Here is a 7,033-nt window from a genome sequence, read left to right as displayed (position 1 = left end):
ACACCAACAAACAACAAAGATATGTGCTGCAATTAACAGCATTCTAAAATGAACTAAGTTAGATATCAACACAGATCTCTACAGAGGTATCACTGTGACAGTACAAACTTGGGTGGCTGTACAAATGCAGAGGAAATATAATACAAGCGCGGTGATTAAGACAACAGTGACGGTACGATTCACCTCTCAGAAGTAGTACTCCAACATGCTACTATAGTTAGGCTGGGTATATGATCATCACGTACAATGCCTGGTAATTAGAGATGTTTGCATAATCAAAGTCAAGTCAAAGTCAAAAGAGTTTATTGTATTTAAGGCCTCATTTGTAATTTACATTTGTAAATAATATACAATATACAGTATACAATACATATTATTGAGAGAACAAAATTACAGGCTTTTGTAAAATTTCGTTCTTGCGTTTTAAATTGTTTAACAGTACATTTTTAGTCTCATACTATGTTTGATAAATAGTGACAGATTAAGAATATCATTATCATTTTGAGAGGACATTAAGGATGAAAAAGCTAGAGCAGGTGATATTGACAAAAACGGGTGTGGAATATATTTGCTTCTTAGAATGGAGTAGGATGGACAGACTAGCATAAAGTGGATTTCATTCTCAACTGCAGATTTACATAACGGACAAATTCTCCTGTTCTTATCTATAGACATATTCCTGCCTTCGTTTATCATTAAATCTAACAAACCAAGTCTACATTTGATACAAATATTTCTTAAATCTTTAGAATATAAAACAGACAAATATTTTCAGGCTGAAGTAAACTTTTAAATGTCCTGTATCAATCATACATTGAGCTGTCATGAAGGGTAGAATGCCAATTCTGATAGAACATATCAATAGCTTGGTATTTAAAATTATATAAAAAAGAGACTGATATTTCCAGTAGTTTGGTTCATCTAAATAAAACCAAAACCATGAGAGAACAAAATGTTTCTTACATGTGATGCCCATGTAATGCCCATCGAAAGTAAGGTGGTAGGAAAGTCTACGCTACACGTGGTCCTGTGCTTAGAGCACAGGTCACAAATCAGGTGAAGTTAAGCAACGTTGGGCGCGGAGAGTCCATGCATGGGTGACCGTGTTTGGCAGCTTGACTCCTGAGAGTTTCTAGGACTTCGGTCCTACACCACAACGAAGCCACATGTGGCAAGTGAGTTTTGTTCATAATTGCCTCTGTTCACCCAGCAGAAAATGGGTACCCGGTGGGATGAAGTCATGTGACTATAACCTTCTAGCGACTAACAGGCAGCTTGAGTTACCCGAGGTAATAATAATCAGATTGAACTGCTTATTTTATTTTTAATTTTTATTTTTATTTTTTTTTAGTTTTTTTAAATAAACAGTTCAGTTCAATAATCAGATTGTTTTGTCGCTTCGAGCATGCATTGTGCATGGAGCAATGCGCATGTTAAATGTACTCATATTATATGATGATGATGATGATGATTCTGGAAGAAGATCATTAATGTTGTGTTAGGGCTGTAACGATGCATCGAACTATCGATGCATTGCAATTGTTGAGTCTCGGATGGCAATTAATCGATGGCAGAAAAGAAAAACTATCGATGCATCGACAGCATGTGTGACTATCGATAGTTTAGTAATTGACTTCCGTTGATAAATGCGCAGCGCAAAATACAGGAAGATTTGGTGCAGACTTGCAGCTTCATTGACTTTATGTTTTAAGTGTTTACTTGATCTGGGTTTCAAGTTTCTTGTCAGTTATTAAAAGAGATTGAAATTACTTAGACTTGTTTTTATTTCATATAAACTATGCATTCATTTGGGAAATGACTTTAAATGAGACAATTCGAGGAGAAAAAACTATTGCAATAGTTGGTCGCAATAGACTATCGCTATCGCAATAGTTGTTTGCCCCTCAATAGTCACCCCTACTAGTAGTTGTGGCACAAGTCTAAATATAGCACACCACTGCCACTCACTGATTCTACAGGGATCTGTATAACAGGTGGAACACTGTTGCACAGCGTATAACACTGCCTCATAACAGTGTCATCAAATGTGAAGATGTGTCAGAAATGCATGTAAACATAGATAGAACTGTAGATGTTATCTACCTGGAACTAACCTCTGAAACATATCGGTTGGTATATATCAGTTGTCTGAAGAAGAAAAGTACGATACTTTATGGATAACAACTTCTCTATGTCTTCTTCAGACAGATGGTAAATACCAATCAATGTGTTTTGAACAGAGGGATTAACAACAACAACAATGGAGTAGGTAATAATGCAGTAACAATGGGAGGAAGCCGACTGTTGAGGAGGCATGACAAGACATACATAGCAGATGGGATTAGTTAGCTAGATGGCTGGAGAGTTCTGTGTGTTGTTTTTTCATTGTAGGCGGATTGTTACTGCATTATTACCAATATCTATTGTTGTTGTTGTTAATGCCTTTGATGCATACCCTCATGTTGTCTTACTCAATCCCTGTTACATGTATATAAGCCGGTTCTGTGCAATATTAGTTTTCTCTTGCTTGACAACGGTATAAGAATCTATACCGAAATGTCGCATCATAATAGAATAAAGAAGTTGTTACCAATAAAGTAGCGTGCTTTTCTTATCATTCATCATTTGTATGAAATTTGCAAAAACGCAAAGCATAATTCTAGTGACAACGAACGTTGATTGAATGATTGAATAGCTGATTGAATGATTGATTGAGGCGATTGATTGATTGATTGAAGGCGCTCTCCGCAATATTCCAGCTATTTTGCGATGGTCTGGAAATAATCAAGTCTGGACCAGACAAACCCTTCATCAACATTAAGAGCATCGGGTCAACTGGGACACCGTGACATGTGTCAACCAAGTCAGCGAGCCTGACAGTCCGATCCAGTTGGTCTCCTCTTACGACTACCAGTGGGACAGGACACACTTGCACTTTTTACAACTACACATAAAATTGAAGTCACAAACGTATGAGGTGACTAACGGGATCGGGTGGTCAGACTCGCTGACTGGGTTGACATATGCCATTGTATCCCAATTGCGTAGATCTATGCTCCTGCTGTTGATCACTGGATTGTCTGGTCCAGACTCGATTATTTACAGACCGCCGCCATATAGCTGGACTGTTGCTGAGTTCGGCGTAAAACTCAACTAACTCACTCACTTTTTGTGACCACACGGTATCATCACTGTTTTTATCAATATAGTCGAATAATTGTCACCATGGTTTTGTCATGTTGTCACCAGATTTTTCCCAGTGGAATCTGTTAAAACAGATAATCTAGACTGATGTTTCTCTTACACTGACGTTTTGTATCTGTTTTGATTTTGACAGCCATTGGTGTCCCCACGCAATCTTCTTCGAAAGCCCTGACAGTCACCGCAAAGAATGTGTTCAACCGGTTACTGGGTATGATGAAGCTGCTGAAAAATGGTAAAGGACAACCGTTGATCTCCCAGAACGTATCTCAATCAGGTCAGTGTAGAATAGCTGCAGGACTAGGTCTGTTAAAATGTCAAACGGACAGCTTTTACGTGGTTTGAGTGATACGTGACGTCAGTTGATCTGCCAAAATGTGATGCATTTCATCGTAACGATATCTACCCGAAACAATCCATAAGGATACATGGGGCGGCTGGGTAGTTAAGTGGTTAAAGCATTTTGCTCGTCACGCCGAAGACCCTAGTTCGATTCCCAGTATGGGTACAATGTGTGAAGCCCATACCTGGTGTCCCCCGCCGTGATATTGCTGGAATATTGCTAAAAGCGGCGTAAAACTAAACCCGCACTAAGGATAAAACTAGTATATATCAGCATTCCTTCTCCATTACACACACAACACAAACACAAGTTTCTTTACTGGACTTTAATATACACAGTTTCGAGACGCAGTACATGCATGGTAATGTGTTACTTTACTCAGTCCCATGATCTTCACCCTGTCTTTACCTACAGAATACACCACGTTGCAAACAGTGTCAACAACGTCTCTACCGACACCTATTCCAACAACTACAATGGAAATTGAACCAACTGAATTAGAAGGTTACTTACAGTCGAATTAATACTAACGCGCCATAATCGGATTTGCCTACATGTATAGTCCCTAACGCAATGGTAGACTAGAACTAATAACGTGAAAACAAAAGGAAGATGAATGAAGGATCTCTTATAATACTTTGACCCAATTGTTAAGAGATGTAAGTAAAGAACGAACGTGTGGTGAGATCTTGCTGAACGTGCATTAGTAACCTTGTTTGCTGATGCGGTTTGAGTATGTTCTGACGCATACCTGCTTTTGCTATCATAAGCTTTATCATAAACTGTAACAATGTAAGATAGTGTATTAACTGAACTGTCAACGTGGTGGTGATGGTGGTACAACAATCAATCCACAGACAAGTAATGCACCCACACATGTTACTGCTTTGGTGATAATCTGTCATCTATATGCCAATAAGATAATCAATACAAAATACAATATTCGGTGTATGATCTCTTGTGAACAAAAGAATCAAGCAAACACTTCACGCTATGACAAGATGAGTATAATTCTTCTGAATGGTCTTGTCACATGAAATATTGCTGCAATGGTATTTTGACAGACAGCTTACAATATCCCCGCCTTTATCAAATGCAGATATTTGCATCGATAATATCATACTTCAGATGACATGGGGGCGGTGGGGTAGCCTAGTGGTTAAAGCGTTCGCTCGTAACCCCGAAGACCCGGGTTCGAATCCCACATGGGTACAATGTGTGAAGCTCATTTCTGGTGTCCCCCACTGTGATATTGCTGGAATATTGCTAAAAGCGGCGTAAAACCAAACTCACTCACTCAGATGACATACCTTGCGTATGTTATTGGCAATATGCTTTATAGATAACACCGTCTTTGCTATATTATGATGTGACGTTTCAGTATAGATTCATAAAATGTTGTCCAGTGTGATCAGACAGATGGCGTCTATATTTCTTGCATAATTTCTCTCTGTGGTTAATAGCGTGTGACCAACAATACCCTGTGTCCTAATGGTATTGGTAACGCGTCCAAACTATCATCGTGTTTGTTTCCAGTGTCATTTGCCACATACCTTAATTGTCTTATGAAATATACGCTGCTCCTTTGTAAATGTGGATGTGTAAATTCTGTTCGTTTACAATCTGTAATAGATAAAGTAACGACACCAAGCGCAACTCTCACGTCATCTCCTGGTGGAGGAACAGAAGAAGTACCACAAGCAATGAAAGGTTGGTATCAAAATAATTAATACAGGTAGTTATCATTTCGCCATTATAGTGCAGGTGTGTGTATATTGAACGAATGAAGCGTCGTGACGGAAAAGTACGTGTCTATCCATGTCGAAATGAACGTTTTGCCCTGGTTGACGGATTTGGTGGTGAGAGTGTCTGGATGTGGGGGACCATATCCTACACGCAGAAATTAACTTTGTGCCCCTTCACACATGCCCTCGTGTCTTCGGGAGAATTAAAGATTTAAAAAAAAAGTAAATAAAAATTTGAGATGCCCCCCGACTCGAAATGCTTCACAGTACAATACATCATGCCATATTCCATCTCAAACACAATATTATTTTTATCTTTAATCCTCGCAAAGACACCAGGGCCTGTGCGCCTTCAGGACAATTTAACTGCTGTTCGGTTCAAAGACGAAATTTTAAAGATTCACATGGTTTCGATCATTGACCGCCAGAGGGAGTTGTTCCAGCAAGATCATGTCAGATCTGACACAGCGCGCACATGCCACTATTCAGTATCTTCAGAATGAGAACATAACAGTGCTTCCATGGCCGACGTCAACCGGCGCCCCAGACATTAAAACAACTGTGGAAGGCATTGCAAGAGGAACGGGCCAGAATTCCACAAGGTCGAATTCAAAGACGTAGTCAGTCCATGCCCAGACGCCCCGGAGCAGTTTTTGTGGCTCATGATGGCTACAACAGCTATTGTAGACAACGCCCAACCGGGACCAGACACCTTCACTTATTGAGCTTTAGGCCATACATGTTACTATACATCTGATCGTGTACATTGTTCTAGAATTACAAGTGTTATCTAACACTAAAATTAACAGATTCAATTTAAAATGCACCAGTACATTTCTGATTTCTTAGGGTATATGTACCGGGTCTGTCCTCAAGTGCGAATCAGTGTTTACTGTATCTTACTTCTCAAATGACATCAAACCAATATGACAAAATCTATATTTAATACGCCTTTTATCCAGGTTTGGGAATGTCAGAAAAGTAATTTCACTTAGAAATTATTCGCAATGCTGCAATTCTTTTGAAGACACTTGTTCGTGTTCAGCATGTATATAAAATGTACGGCATCTAATATCAATGGTACATATAATACGACTTGTTTTCTTCTTTGACAGCCATAAATACCCCTACTTCAGCTTCTATGACAACCCTGATACCCAGAAACAGCCTGCACGACCGCCCTGAATGGTCAAAATGTTGTCCTCAGAAACAGTGGCTGCGGACGACCGCTTGCTGGGAATGGTCAAAATGTTTGTCCTCTAGGAGGTATTATATGTATGGCTGCGGACAAACACGGCCTTCAGTATTGAACGATGACGGAACTTGAGAAACTGTCGAAAGGTTAGTCAGGTTTAACTCCTGTAAATGCTTTTATCTTTTATTACACAGTTTCATAGATAAACTAATATATATATATAAATGGCGACATTCCTGTGGAATCAACATGTGATGTACAGTGTCAGCAATCCGGCATTTGAAACTACCATAGAAGAACGATGATCTATGTCGATATACACAGATATTAAACTGTTCACATGAAATGTATTTCCAGTTCAAAGCTTCTGTGTGCGCGTATGTGATTTATTATGTTGTGGCTGTGATATGAAAAGATCTGCTTTTATCGGCTCTTTTATTCAATGTTGAAGTCGACACAATTTACATAACTCAAAATAAGGCTTGCTGTATCTTACTAATATCCGTACATCACGAATATACAGTGTTTTGATGTGGCTTTTATTATTTT

The sequence above is a fragment of the Haliotis rubra genome, unplaced genomic scaffold, assembly GCF_003918875.1.
Source record: "Haliotis rubra isolate DU_JTF1 unplaced genomic scaffold, ASM391887v1 Scf216, whole genome shotgun sequence".
In the NCBI taxonomy this organism is placed as follows: Eukaryota; Metazoa; Mollusca; class Gastropoda; order Lepetellida; family Haliotidae; genus Haliotis; species Haliotis rubra.
The sequence above is the reverse complement of the archived record's forward strand: the minus strand, read 5'-3'. Positions refer to the sequence as shown.